Raw genomic sequence first — 16578 nt, 5'->3', positions numbered from 1 at the left:
TCCATAAAAGTCAAAGATATTTATGAATCTCTCCTCTGTCTAAAGCTGCTTGGGCTTTTCTGGCAACCCCCTGAAACATCTACAATGTGACGGGATGGGGAAAAGTGAAGAGCTAAGTTTCAGTTGGCCTCAGGTTTGATTGCATGCATTTAAACCAGACTTACTACTTGATACGGTTGGGTTCTTTTCAAATACGAAGAAATTCATCAGGTGTGTTTCCTACTGCCTAATTCACTAAACTTTACATCCAGAAGCATTTTGGGAGCTCTGATCTTTTGCTAACTCTTGCCTCAAGCCCTGGACTAGAACAGAAAGCTCAACCACTCCATCCCTCAGTGCAGGAGTTACTGGATAATGTGGCCAGGACACAAGAGACTTCCTGCCCTGGTATCCAACGATCTCCACAGGCAGACAGGGATCTGGCACGTCAAGGATATGGTTTAGGTTGAACAATCCACAGATGCTCTCAGACAGGAATGCAGCAGGCCCACTGTGGAGGGGACCTGCAACCTCAGTTGGGTAAATGTAATCCAGCAGTGTATTTCAAAGGGTCACACTTCAAATTGCAAAAACAGGTGAAGGGATCCAAATGAAATCATCCTTTTCACTGGTCAGCTTATTCACTAAGAGAATAGTTATAACTTAAAATAGGAAAACCAACTCAAGCCCCCAAACAAGACAAAAAAAAAAAAAAAAAAGCACAGTTCCTCCAATTCAACCAAAAGAAAATGAAAAATTTAGGAGATATTGCCAGGTGCAGCTAAAATAGAAGATCACTTATTGCCATCATTTCTATTAATGCCTTGCATTGTAACTACAGGACTAACCAACACACACACACACACACACATATATATACATATGTAGGTGTCTAGATATTGTATCTCTATTGAAAAATACTTGCATTTTACTCATTTTGGGTGCATACATTTATCAAACCATTGCTATGTTCGCTTTGAATTATAAATTGCTTACCTCCCTCCAGTAGATGAACAAACAAATGCTTAAGGACTTATTGCTACAATTGTACAAACTATTGCTACTATCTGTACAAACTCATTGCAGAGCTTGTGTCCATGAGCAATTTAAGATTAGATCACAGATGTAAAGTTGTTAGGGGACATAACCGTTCTCCCATTCCAGAGTTACACCAGGATAAGCAAAATCACTTCAGTCAATCACTGATGAGAATCAGACTCAACTAGCAACAGAAGGTTAAAGAGACACACAGTTCTACAGCATGTTACCAAAATGAGAGTTTAACATGGGAACATATGGGTTTGTTGTATCTCAGCTGAACAGTTCAATTATTTTTGCTCAAATGACACTGCATTACTGGATTATTTGCAAATTATTTTATACCGACATCAACACTGCAGCACAAATATCGTGTTCCTGCAATGAATTATGGAAATACGAATCTTCTTCTTTTTAGAGAACATATGCATCTTTTTAAGATCTAGGTCTTCTTTGTGTTGAACCAAAGCTATAAAAAAAATGTTTTTGTCTGTTATGTGTTCAATATTGGCAACAACAGTTTTACAGAATGGATTTTTAATGTGGTAGTGACAGGGGAACAGATTGCTATGGCAACAGCAAAGATGAAAATTCTTAACCTGAATGGATCGTCGCTGAAGTAATTGCAGGGGTTTTTTACCCATTCTACATCCATTTTACAACTTGAATGCTGCATTCAACCTTGAGCTTGCTTTATATAAATGCCAAGCACTATATGCAGCCTCCAAGTTGATTTGACCTAAAACTTGCTGCCCCCTCCCTCACAAATCCTGAATAACTGCTGTCCTAAACATCTGAATACTATCATTTTTCCATGGAGTCCATCAATAAAAGCATGAGGCCTTCAGACATAACTTTGAGGCTCCTGTAAGACATGTTCAGATACATATTTTTTCTTTCCTTCTAGACCCAACTTGCATAAAAATTGGTGGAAAACACTCTATTTTCAAAAATATGGTGAAATCACTGTGTATGGTTTTTCCAATAAACTGATGGAATAAGTTATCAGTTTCACATTTCATTGTATTCTAAAGAGGCTGTTATTTCAGACATATTTTGTGTAAACAGTAATTCAATTGGAATTTCATAGAAATGTAAAGGTTTCTTTTACATGTTTTAAACGTGTTTGTTCTCCCCAGTTCCTCCCCCTTAACTCAGAATGCCTTAATCATGTTTTGCAATTAATATGCAATTTATGATTGTTATGAAGCAGACAACTGGAAATACACATCCCGTTGCTTTTTCAAAATATCAATATTTTTTTAAACCACTCTTTCTTTGGCCACCAAAACTACAATTTATACCAACTCTCCTTATAGCAAATTAACAATGACTTGGAATTTTGTCCTGGAACAACTCTGTCTGCATGAGGGTAGCCACAAGCAGTAGGAGGAAAAGTATCACCTTAAATTCCACACCTGCTTTGAAAACCAAATTCTTAGTTGCTGCTGAGGTTTTTGTACTCATCCCTTTCATCACCACTCATTTGCAAGGAAACCCAAGTGGTATAACAGCTCATGCAGGTATCAGAAGAGAATATGCAGAGATGAAGCAAGCAATGTTCTGCTTTTCCTGTGGGTCTCAGACTTTTCAGAGCACCACCCGATTTATCTCTGCTTTTACCATAGGATTTTCAGACCACTATCTCTACTTCTTGCCACTTGCACATTGCCATCTGGGTGCACTGAAAAATACTGACTCTGGACACACTCTAGGTATGTATTCTGGCAAAGGGAAAACACAATGAATACAGTCCACATTTTCCCCAATTTCAGAAATCCCACTGATTACTTACACAAGGAGACAGGTGCCAAATTCCTATTCCTAAACAAAATTTGCACCATGTAATTTACTAGCCAATAGGGTTTTTTTAATGTACCATTTTAAAAATAAAAATAACTATAAATTATTTCTACATATATTATAAAAATAAGTTTTATATGAGATAGATACAATTATTTTTGTTAGGATTTTTTCCACAGGCATTAGCTCACACTCTAAATTTCTGAATCGAAAGAAAATGAAAAACAAAAAGAAAGTTTCGATGTGCCAAGTGCATTAGAATGTACATACCTGTTCTGTGATTTGTAGCCTTATTCACAAACCATATTTAACTAATTAAGTCTCCACCTCCTGCACAAATGAGCATAATGTCAATGATTTGCAGCAAGACTCAGCAGCTGTGATCACACCTATAGTCTCTTGCTCAGATGATTCATAAAAGGTTTGCTGTTTAACTACTCAACTGTTCCAGGTTGATGTGGTTTTTAATGAACGAATGTTTTCAAATTACTTACTCTGTGTTCACAGTTTGCAGAAATATTCCTGAGTAAAGGGAAAATGCATGAATAGTGTCACACAAAGCAGTTTCATGCCTCTGCCTCAAGAGAGCTCAGGCAGGAGTGAAAATCTTCAACAGACCCAGCAGCTGCTAAAGCACCACTGTCCTACCACAGCTGCAGGATATGAAGATTACAGAACGAAAAGGGAAGGCAAGGGGATGAAAAATAAAGGAGGAAATTACCATCATCCCTTAGTGATTTAGAATCCTCACCTATCAGAACGGCCCATGCAGCCAACTAGCAGTTACTGAAAAATTAGAATTCCGTATGATTCCACCTTAACTCCCACTGGGCTCAGAGCTGCTTTTGTACTCTTTGCTCTGAGTGTTAGGTGTTCTGTCACTCAGAAGAACTGGAAAACATGAGGGAAGTGACAACCTGAGGCGACAAAATTGCTTGCTGCCAGACAGTGCCTTTTGTCAGGCCTGAGCTAAACTAATCCAATTTGTTAAGCAAAAGAAAGTTGAATTTGCTTAGGAAAGTATCCAACAAGCAGCAGAATAAAGACAAGGGGGCAAAAAAAATGTTTCTTAGCTAAGGTGGGAGAGAAAAGTGGTGGGGGGAAGACAAAACCTACCAAGCAAATGGAATGACAATTCCAACCCTTTTTAACAAAAGAAGTTATTGTATCAGTACAGCCAAAGTAACTGGATGTTGGTACCAAAAGTTACTTCCTTGAGAACAGAACTTGAGGAAAGTACAATAAAATTTTGCTTGTATTCCATATAAAGTGTGTATAAATATGACTGATTTTAAAATTATGCAGTTAATGTAGTTTGCTAGGATAAAAGAAAGGAAGCAGCAGTTTTCTCAGCAAATGTTAACTTGGATGTGCAGTACATCCCATAAGCATGCATTACATACTTTTTAGGCAGACTGCTCAGCAATATTAAGCTACTTACCCCTCAACAAAACCCAATGGAAAATATTGCTTTAGCACAATACAGTGGAATTACCATTGCTACTGAATTCCTAACTTTGCTATTCCATAGTTCTAGGACTGCAGCTGTGAAAAATCATTGCAGATACTGCTATGTAGGTGTTATCTTCTAGTAAAAGAAAAGAGTCATATTCAGTTTTGGAGGGTAATAAACTCTATAGTATTCATTTACAAATGTAATTGGTTCTTTGATGATGCAAATGAAAAGGCTGTTATTTTATGTTCAGATAGTAAAAGGATTTGGTAAATTTATGCCTATATAAATAAATTCACAAATATATACAGACATGTTTTTATATATCTCTATATATTTATTTTTATATATGTGGCTACATAAGCATACATTTCAGAACACAATATATTACACATAATACTTTTCCAGAGTTATAATATACCAAAGTGAGCACCAGTGCTTCCCTTCAATAATAGAGCCAGGAAATTTTAGAACTAGTAAGTAGAAAATCTCCTTTCCCTCCTGAGATGCTTGATATATTGATGTGTTTTGCTGCACTACTGATTCCACGTCTTTTTATTTTGCTCTGAAAGAGGAGACCTGCTTCATTCCCACTGAGTTTCACCTCCCTGAGCCCTGTTCTGGAGACCAATCTGTGGTTAACCAGTTTCATTAAAAACTCACTCCATGAAAGCTGTACTTTCCTCTCCTTCTCTTTCCCATGTCTTTATTCAACCACTTTCTTGGGAGTCTAACCACCTACTCCAGACTAGGAAGATTTCAGATCCTACGCTTACACATGGCTCTGTGAATCATTTAACAATCAGAGCATCCTTTGGAGAAAGACTCTTCTTCCAAGTTTTTCTGCTAAATTAGTCAGTGACAGAAGAAAGGACATGGTTTCATAGCCCAGTGGCTTAGAGAACACTTGGGGGAAAAGAGAACCAACAATTTCAATCAATGCTCTGGTCACCTTATTGTTCACCTTGTTAACATGACAGCAGCTCCAACAATGCCCCAGTGTATTTTTTTGGAATATGGCTGGTAGAAATAGAGGCATCCCCACATTTCACCTGGGCCCAGGCCTGAATGCCACTGAGTAGAGATTGAGAATGACTGAGCTCCAGGCAGCCAGATGCACCTCAGCACTGAAGTTCTTCCAAAGATCTAGTCTAAATCTCTTTTGCTAGAAATAAAAAAATATGTGTTTTGAGCTTGCCTACTGTGTAAATCAGATGGTGCAACAACAAAGCCTTCATGGAGACGAACCATAGATTTTTATGAGTCTTAGCCCAATGAAAGTCTGAGTGTGTATCTGTAGGGGTACCATTGAAGAGATTAGGACTTCAACCATGTCATTCCCAGAGATAAAACAAAGGAATTTTTTTTTTTTAATTGGACAATCATAGAGTCATAAAATGATTTGGTTTGGACCCTCTGTCAGTTTGAAGTTGCCCTCCCCTGTCTAGTCACTATATGACCTTGTAAAAAGTTTCACTCCATCTTTCTTAAAAAGATATCCTAAATCTAAAATAGTAATTTCGCAATTATAAGCCGCACCTGATTATAAGCCGCACTTCCGGGTGTCGGCAACTGTCTTGCGTTACAATACAGAGTGTGATAAAAGGTATCTATTCTATCACCATCTGTTGAGGGTGGGGGCAGTGATCCTTATCTCAACAGCAGATATTCTGCTAATGGGCCATCCATTGAAACCAGGCAGGGCATTGTTCTTTATCTTTTCACAACCCATCCTTCCTCCAGCCAGTCATTTTCTGCTAATGGCCATTGAGTCCCACTGTGGGACTGATAAAATTACTGCATCCCATTGGAAGTTGCTCCAGCCAGGGGGAAGAGCCCAACATTTCTTACCAAGATAAAAACAGAGGTTTTGAGACACTAAGGGAGCCCCTTTCTCCACTGGACTCCAGAGGAAAACCGGATTTCTCCACATCACCGCTGGACCTTTAGAGGGAAACTGCACCTTGTACAGGAGCACTGCTCCAACAGAACCACATCTGTCACTGCAGGAGGATGCAGCCACCATTTAATGGGACTGCTACCAACACCCTGCCTGACAGGGTGTCAGGTTGTACTCTGACTGTGTCAGGGTTTGGAGTTTGTTTCTTTGCAGTACTGTATTTCTATTTTAATTTCCCTAGTAAAGAACTGTTATTCCTAATTCCCATATCTTTGTCTGAAAGCCCCTTAATTTCAAAATTATAATAATTTGGAGGGAGGGGGTTTATATTCTCCATTTCAAAGAGAAGCTCCTGCCTTTCTCAGCAGACACCTGTCCTCCAAACTAAAACAGCAACTTTTCATTCTTTGTCCATATATAAGCCGCACCTGAGTATAAGCCACACTTCGGGTTCGGACCAAAATTTTAGTCAAAATGGTGCAGCTTATAATCGTGAAATTACTGTAATTACCAGGAGGCTATAAAGAGAACTCTCACAGCATGAAGTGGCTAATAATTTTTTAGACTGAGTTGCTCTCACTCAAACAGGGTTATTTATATCATGCCATTAATGCATCCATATCATTGGTTGCAAAAGCTGAATGTTGGTAAGGGAAGTTAGTTATCTCGTGCATGCTGATATGAAAGTTCTGTGCACTCTACACCCTCATACTGCAAATTGAAAAAATGTAAAAATTTATAATGTAATAGTAATAATAACAACAACAGAAATCACTAATATCTTGTCAAGTCTGTTGTACCATCATTTGGAAAATAGTTAAAGACATTTCTTCTCTAGACCTGACTTCCCTGGAGATATTTCAAACTCACACATTTGACAACGCTCATAGAATTTGCTGAGAAATACTTTGTTATTAAGACTTATAAATTTTAACTTACTGAGGCATAAACACATCATGATAGATCCATATGTAAATTAATTCTGGTTCTATGTAATAACTTCTAAATTCAAAACCAGTTTCTGGATTCGGGCTAGAAGAATGAGAGTTAGAGCTCATATTCCTCAAGACTTGACAATTCTGAGCCATCATAGTGATGGCTCAAAGCCACGTACTCTGGCTTTGAAAACCCACTTAAGAACACAGATGTAACAGAAACCTGAAGCTTTTTATCTTCTCATACTTACTAGGGAGGTTGAGCTGTCCTTTTTTAGCAATAATAACAAATGCAATATCTAATTTCCCATATTACAGGAAAGGTTAAAAATTACCCTGTCGACAGAATATAGAGGACTGGCTTGTATTTTGAAAAGACAAGTGTGAGGGAAAATTAATACAGTAGTGCTTCACCCTAAAGAAAATGTCAAATCAGCAAATTGGGTTGTGGGTTTTCATTAGAGCAAATGTTAACTAATTACCATGTACAGTCTTCCAAAATCATAGTATCCCTGTAATATCCCTGCCAGATTTCTACAGTATTCTTATTACTACTATGCTACAATATCTTTCTTTTAAAAATATCTTAGTGTTCTAAGATATTATTGAAAGAAAAATTAATATTACATTAAATTAAACAATGACTTGAGGGTTTATTTCATTCCCAGAAGGATGGTAAATATTGAGGTAGGACCCTTAAATCATTATTACCAGTTCAGCAAACTACAGGAAGCACAATGTTGCGTAAATCCTATCAAAGCTGTCATGCACATTCTGGTATTACCTATTCAGTTACTGTTAGTGCAGTGATCCTGTAAATAAATATGAACATATCTCCCACACAGCCAGTCTCATAATTTGATTCAGTGAGGGATGCAACAATTAAATTGTTTGTAATATCACAATCCATCACTACACGTGTAAACTTGATGACGCAAGTCACTGAACTGGGGTCCTAATAAAATAAAACAAGAGGCTGAACAGAAGTCTGTAATAAATATCTCATGAAGAAAACCCCCCAAACAAACAGACATACCCATTAACGAAATGTCTTGCACAACAGCAGTGGGGACATGGTCTTGCTTTCACTGGTCAAATCTCCAAGGAAAATATTTGGCCAAAGAATTAGAACAGTAAAAAGGATTAAGACCCCAGCACAGAAAAGCAGGTAAATACAAACTGACACATGGATATGATTAATCCTGTTGAAGACATGTGAATTATGTATTTGTTAACTCAGGATTATGCTCAAATGGAAGATAAACTTGAAGCCATTTTCTGAAATTATTGATATTGAAACCTGATTGTAAGATCAACAAAAATAATTTTGGTTTGTCTTACCTTGCCTGGTGCCTGCCTTATTTTAAAAGGGTTTATATTTCAGTTCTCATAATGATAAAAATCCAATTCCAGTGCAAGCCTTTCTACTCAAGAGGGAAAAAATATGACTCAAGACTACAGCGCATCGTCTGCACAAGAATTATCTGCACAGAAGAAACATCAAGTCCAAGAGTGATTTAAAAGCAGTCAAAGAAGAAACAGGCTCATGATAACTAAAAGTAACTAGTCTTTTCCCACCCATACACACATTTATGAGTATCAAAAACACACACTATAGCTGTTAACAGGCATCCGCCAACACTCTGTCCTTGTCACTGATGGAAATTGAAACATATCTGTCTTGCCATTCAGCTATTCTCTAAATTTAGTGATGAACAAATTTGGTTAAATTTGGACCAGGCACTTTCTGACTCACATTATCCGCCAAGCTGGAAATCCTCCACATGTCACACAAAAAGGCCACTGAACATAGTGCACAGTCTCATTCCTGAAGAGGCACTGCCCACAGTCAAAGCAAGGGACATACAAAAGCACCCCATTAAAAGACAGGAAACCCATGCAAACCATGCTGATATGAACAGCAAAACAGTGCCTGTGGGTTGAAATATGCATTCAAGGAGCCAAATCTTTAACTAGCGCAAACAGAACTCCATCACTTCAAGCACAGCTCTTTAGATTACTGATCAGGGAGGGTCTGTCCTTCTCCATAGGAATATCTCCACACAGAGAATACTTTCATCTCTTTTGCAGACACAAACACTTTTAATTGTTTATTGTGTGGCAATTCAACTTGAATTTTTATAAAATGGCTGTGATGTGAGGAAAAGAGAACAACTAAACCCTAACATCAATAAGTACTAATAGATATTAACATAACATAAACACCACTTATATTGCAATGTGAAACAAATTTATTATCCACAGATGAAATAAAATTGCTGCGTTCATTACTGTCTTTATGATTTCTAAGATATTTCTATTTACTACTTGAGTATCATCAGCACTGTGTTTTACAGCATCTACTCTCTCTCCCATCTCTCTCACCAACCTCTCCATATTTATACATAAAATAGTTGAAGATCAATATTTCCTGATACAGTTTTCCAATCAGTTTCAATACAGACACAAATGCACATTGTGAGATCAGTAGCAGACCAATTGCCAAATCCTCATACAGTTAGAACACCAACAGGAGATCTTATCATGCCTGTATTTGCAATATGAACATTGAAAGAAGATAAATACAGTTTGCAATCTGGTATCAAACAGATTCCTGCGAATTATTCAATTATCCCACAAACTCTGTAGATAATGAGAAAACCCCACCTTTAGACAATAAACAGAACTAAGATGTTTGGCAATATTCCAAAACCTTTCATTTCCTAAAATGGTGCCTTTTACTAAAGTTACAACACATGTAGAATCAGTAGACCTGTTTATGCATCCTATAATTTAGAAAAAGACCTAGGAAATTATTTCTCCAGCCCAACAGTTGATCATCTTTGACTATTACAAACTGCAATTCAAGTTTGAATCATACAGCCCTCAATCCATACCCTCACATTTTTTGTTCCCCCATTTTAAATAGAACTAACTTGAAAATACTGATGTTTTCAGGAATGCTTGACTGATAATTTCTGTGAAGTACAGCCAGCCTCCAATTACAATGAAACAGCTACAGTGTCATTTTTATAGCACTCTTTGCTTTTCTGAAGTAAATCAAAGCTCTCCATGGGAGTTACTCTGATTAATGTCAAAACAGTAATGTACTAAAAACTCTCAGCATTAGAACAAGGGATTCAGAACTTTGTTTGTATGGATAATATATAAGGATCTACAAAAATATCACAGAAACTTCCATAAGGGGACTGCCTATATATTCATAGAATCACAGAATTCTAGAAAGGCTCAGGTTGGAAAGGACCTTAAAGCTCATCCTATCCTACTTCCTGCCATGGGCAGAGACACCTTCCCTGAGACCAGGTTGCTTCAAGTCCCATCCAGCCTGGCCTCGGACATTTCCAGGGATGTGGCAGCCACAGCTGCTCTGGGCAACCCGGGCCAGTGTCTCACCCACCCTTACAGGGAAAAGTTTCTTCCCAATATTTCATCTAACCCTGCTCTCCAACAGTTTGAAGCCGTTCTCCCTTGTCCTGTCACTCCAGACTCTTGTCCAAACTCTGTCTTCACCTTCCTTCTTGGGTCCTTCAGACAATTAAATCACCTCAAAGCTTCTCTTCTCCAGCCTGACCAATCTGAATTCTCCCAGTGTTTCCTCACAGCAGAGCTGCTCCATCCCTCTGATCACATTGGTGCCTCCTCTGGAGTCACTCCAGAAACTCCCTCTCCTTCCCGTGCTGGGGGCAGCTCTGTGGGTGGGGTCTCACCTGGGCGAGGCAGAAGGGCAGAACACCCCCTCCCTTGTATTTCCCTCCTTTAACCTGGTCTCTTTGGTTCTCTATGGACGGGACAATGAAGTATTTCTGGCTGTAAGGTCCAGACATGCAAATGTGCTGACAGCCCCATCATTCTTCTGCAGGACCAGGAATCACTGACAAAACTAAAGTAGTTTTCAGCTAATCTCCTTCTGCTCGTGTTCCTCATAGAGACACTTCTCAGACACTCACAGGAAGAAAATCCATCCCATAAATACTTAAGCAGCCTATCCATTCATACACACCACACGAGTGCACATGGACCTGCAGACGGGATGTTCAGAGACACAAATGCTGCAGACAACAACCATGATCTGGTCTCCAAAAAATGGGACTTACAATTATTCCCTGGTCATTCATTTTCTTCCAGCAGGATGTTTGTTTGCCAGGTCCCACAGAAACAAATTTGGAAAAGTTGCTCTTAGATTTTTATGACAAAATATCAGACAGTCAGTGTAAGTCCACTTTTACTTATCCTTTCCTGCTGAATATTCTGCTGCTACACTGGAAATTTTTGGCTGTGTAAGGAATACCATATAGGGCCTAATGATGTTTTATTCAGTTCCTGAGAGTCTTTATTAAGTCTTTGGATGTCTGAATCCTAATGTAGACCAAATGGAAATGCAGATTGAGCAGAGCAGAAATCCATATGCTTTAGATGCATTGACCATACATGTATATGTGGGATATTTAAAAGGAAGACATTTATCATCAGGAAGCATAAGTGCTTATTGTGAATCTGACATTTAAATATACCATCAACAGCAACCAGCATTGAGAAATGGTTTAATTAACCTGAAAGGATGTCATTTAATGCTACTTAGCAAGAAATACAAATATTAAAGTGCATTTACACTGTATACATCAGAGTAGTAAGGCCCAAATCCTGCTCTTAGATACCCATATTTACATATGGAGTAAATTCATGCAACTGCTTTAATAAGCCTGCAACTAAGAGGGTGCAGACATGAGCAGGATCTGTCACACACAGTCTATAACCCATTTCCTAAAATTCCTATGCTCTTTACAACATTCTAACACTAGAGTTAAAACTTAAGCCCAAATGCCAACAATGGATCACTGAATGGTGAGTGGAGTGGTGAATCCTTGGGATTCCTACTCTCTGAGTGCTTTTCTTTATTATTGTTCTTAATTTGTTTTGGCCCAAGTCACCACTCCTATTCTACACTTTCACATATCTCCTGAAGGTACATTCTAATGGGACCATACTTCAGAATTCCTCTGTTTACAACAACTCTGGTGTGTGAAACTGTGGCCATGATGGCATGGTCAGTACTGATCTGCTCAAAATCTCCACTCAACTGTCTTTTTGTGAAGTTTTCTCCTGTGTTGTTATTTTGAACAGAACACTGTTACCACGCCAGGTTGGTCTCACGGACCAGCAGAAGCAGAAAGCTCAGAGCCTTTATTAGACCCCAGCCTCTGTTCCACATTTGAGGAAACCATAAAAAACAGAATAATTTAGGCAAAGTCAATAGGAACTGTTACCCACACGGAGCAATCATTGTTCTGTTCCTGCAGGACAGACAACCAGAAACCAATATAGTGACTGATAAAGTCAAAGTAAGCCTCCAACAAATCCCTTCATCATCTTGAAATTCATCACCGTCACTGACCAATGCAGATCTGAAGAAAAATACAGCTGAACACCAGTTGTAACACACAGTAAGAGCAGGAGCCATGGACTCCAGAAAGACGATTCTTGGCAATCACAGACAAGCTGGCACATCTCTGATGCCAGTGATGATCATGGCCAACGTGACCAAGGCTGTCATAATCCATAGAAAAATGTCTTTATTTTTCCCCTCCCCTACATCTGTGTGGAGCCTCTGGATTTTTGTTTTGTCCTTACTTGTGCTCATTTCCACCTGCATGTCAGCACATGGATCTCCATGGATGAGGAAGAAGTATGAGGTGGATGTGCAAAGAGCTACGGCAAAGGCTAAAAAGGCTAAAGGGGGCTGTAGCATAATCCAAGGACTTGTTGGACAGTTCTCATTCTCAGGAATGCCATGTGCAGCATGGACATGTCTGAGGCATTCTCAAAATTACAAAAAGGCCTGAAGTGTGGCTAAGAAACAGGGATCCTGTCTAAGGCAGCCCTTGTGATCTTCCTATAGGGAAGCACAAAGGGATCAGCATAAGTGGATCCTTTATTTCTCAGTTTACCACAGTAAAACACGGAATAATAATGCCTTAGTCATACTAACTCCATATTGTGGGGATAAATTAACTATCGCCATGTTTTCAGGCACTGTAGTAACACGGATTTAGAAAAAAACCCAGTTATTTATAGCCCCATAAGCAATACAGGTAAATACCACTATAAATAAAACCTGTAAGTACTGTACAATACAAATAATAAATAAACACCAAAAAGACTTAGCCATACGCACAGGTGGATTTCCAGTTATGGAGGAAGTGCTTTTACAAAGAGCACAGTGAAGCACATAAAGTAGGATGGTGAAGAGAAAGGCAATAAATCATTCCACAAATACATTATTCTGCAAAATGGCTATCATAAGCAAAAGCATGTTCCTAAAGTTCTGGGACGCTTTTTTTTTTTTCTGGTAAATTGAATATACAGAAACAGGTACATATGAGCATCCTCCTACATGTATAAAGCTACGTTTCCTGAGAAAAATAATGGATACCAGTGTTGTCTGCTCAGTCAGGGACACAAGTAGTTCGGTGGGCTGTGGAGTTAAGGAAGCATTTGTGGACAACAGTTTACTATCTTGTCAAGAATTTATAGCACTATAAATCCTCATACTGTATTTTGCTTTGAAAGAACCCCTCTGTACAGAAAAGCCCCGAGACACAAGAGCACATATGCATGGGGAAGCTGCCAAATTTTCTCCAGCTGACCCAGGGAATAAATGTGTGAGAAGGGAAGTACATAGAGGTAGGTTTGATGCTTTTGTGGAGTCATGATGGAAAGGGAGTCAGGGCCTTGCTAAGGTATTTTGTAAGAGTTGCAGACAGTAACAGGAGACAAAGATCCCAGTGAGTTCTAGACACTCTGGCCTGGTGCTCCATGGCATGGCCCAGTGCTGACATGCCCTCTCAACACTTCTGTCTTTCACTACAGATCTTGAAAAGCAGCCAAGGGGTCTGACAGCCATGTTCCCCCTTCTGCTTGTGCTCCCAATACTGCCTGATCCAACTGACTTCCCAACAGCCAAAAGGTTTTCTGATTTATTTTTTTTCTGATTTCAAACTAGACCCTGGGATGACTGCTGGCCCACAGTTGTGCTAGTTAGAAGAGAACAAGGAGGCAGCAGAGAGGCATTTTCTTTACAAGGTACATTGTTCCAGCACAGCAGATGGGACTTTGTCCTTCAGCAAAGCAACTTCAGATCTTGCTTTCAGTCAGGAAATGGTGGTGAGGATAGGAAAGTGTAAATATCACATAAATATCATTACAATGAACATGTGAGAAGCTTATATCAAAATCTCTTTATACCAAAGTATGTTGTAGGTACAGGCACACCATTGACTATCCAGTAGCTCTAGGGCATTCTCTCTACACAACAGCACTAGTAATTCTCTGAAGGCAAATCACACCTATCATGTATACATCATATGCCAGCAAAATTCAGTTTATGCCAGCAAAATTCTGCTTTAGCCAACATATCTTGCTCCAGATCATCCAAATGAAGCTCTAAGCTTCATTTCTCAAAGTGGGAGTGAGAGCTCCACTCATGATCTCCGTCTGTACACTTGCATCCGTGTAGCTCCATCAGTCATGTCTTCACACAAGGGATTGACACTGAAAGGCTGCCAGGGAATAGCATAGACCCAGCACTAATTCCTGCAGCTCACCATTTCCAGTGCTTCCACATTTCAATCCTTTTTAATCTCACAATATATCTTGCTTCTAATAAAACATGTGATACGTATCCAAACAATCCTTTAGCATCTGTTATGCATTTATTTACTTAGATACTTTTTCCAATGCAGATATGGCTTCCATTAAGTCAACATTTCAAAATCACTTTAAAAATCTGCTGAGTAAACAACAGCCTAAAATAAAAGTGCTGACTTGCAGCTGCTCAAATGAAATTTTTGTAATAAATTTACATTTAATCCTACCTGCATTTGAAAGTTCTGTATTTAGATAATGATTGATGCACTATTTTTTTCTGCTGAGTTTCATTTAGCATTTCATTCTTCTTGCTAGATACCACATGAGATGACCATATACACATCTTGATCCTCTAAATACTTTCAAGCAGAAACCACTGTTCAGACACTGGTAATATTACATTCCATGCTCTCACCCTTTCCCTCACTTTGCAGATGCAGATGCAGATGCAGATACACTACATTAATAATCTCATTTACAATTGTCAGCTTGCCATCTTAGCCCAATTTGATCTATTCTCCTCCATCTTACAGACTACATAAATTTGTGTAGAAAAATTCCAAAACAGCTTTACTGAGCAATACCAACACTACAGAAGAACCCAAAAAGAAGGCATAGTAAATGTTTATTAATAAACATCAGCAATGAAATTTCCCTCTGACACTACAGTGCTTGGAGCTAAGGTGTTACTATATTGATTCATGATTAACACTCCAGGAACAATCAAGAATACTGAGCATGAAGCAAGAATAGATTTTTTTTTTTAATTTTCCCAGAAAAAGAAATCTTGCAAAACAAGTTTAATTTGGGTAGAGGAGTGATAAATAACATGCAGTCCAGCACTAAACTTGATGACAGTTTAGGACCAATGGTCAGCTTGCATTTTGTATTTTTGTAATTCAATATTTCTTATTGTTTCTATCCATGCTTGCTGACAATTCTCAAAAAGCTAAAACTACTACAGTCCTCTGGTTTAGAAACTTGCCACTCCTCACCTTCTTTCTTCATAAATTGCAAACAATCAGAGATATTAAATCACAAAACTACAGCTGTTGAAAACTTGTAATGTGAAGACATCTCTAAATAAAAACACTAGATCTTTTATTCTAGCAAAAGCAAGGCAAACCACAAATGCTGGTCAACATTCCCATGCTATTCCAACAACAGCAAGCTCTGCTTGAAATGAAGCTGCTCCTTGAAGTAGAAGTTGCAATGCTAGGACAAATACTGTTTCAGGTTTGAGAGCATATAAATAGAAATCTGCAGGAGCATCAGTGCTTGGCTCCAGCAGGCTGCAATACATCACTGAGCCCAGTGTGCTTGGGGATGTGGAAGGTGAGACTGGGACCCATTTGCCCTTTTGAAAGGAAAAATGGGAAGGAGCATGGATTATTCAACAGGTTAGAAAGTCTTCCTCCAACAACACCTGAAGAAGTGAAAATTTGCAGCCAAATGTCCTAACTCACATTGCTCTCCAGCACCTGAAACTGTTGCTTCACTATTTGGCCTAAACACATTAAATTTTATTTCAAGCTTCTTCCCTCACTTCTTCGATTCTTTTCTTCCAGTGGCTCCTGACAGTGACAGTAAGACATAGTCCTTCACAAAATGATAGACTGTTGCAAATCGAAACTTTTGTCTTTCATATTATTATCATTTATATAGTTATTTTCCAGTATTCTAAGAAATATCTACTAGGATATCATCAAGTATATTTTCAGTAAAGCATAAACAGCACCTTCTAAAAAGGAAATTACCCAACATGAAATACAAAATGGATATTCAAAATCCAATTCCCCAGACAG

At 38.6% G+C, this 16578-nt stretch overlaps 1 protein-coding gene across 7 annotated transcripts in view; it reads right to left on the bottom strand.

The window, feature by feature from the left end:
* The window catches only part of LOC116995572 (PHD finger protein 21B-like), a 182236-nt gene that overhangs the window by 40778 nt on the left and 124880 nt on the right, over window positions 1-16578 (bottom strand). The gene's annotated exons all lie outside the window — the stretch shown is intronic.

The sequence above is a fragment of the Catharus ustulatus genome, chromosome 4, assembly GCF_009819885.2.
Source record: "Catharus ustulatus isolate bCatUst1 chromosome 4, bCatUst1.pri.v2, whole genome shotgun sequence".
Taxonomy (NCBI): Eukaryota; Metazoa; Chordata; class Aves; order Passeriformes; family Turdidae; genus Catharus; species Catharus ustulatus.
This window is presented reverse-complemented; position numbering and strand designations above follow the sequence as displayed.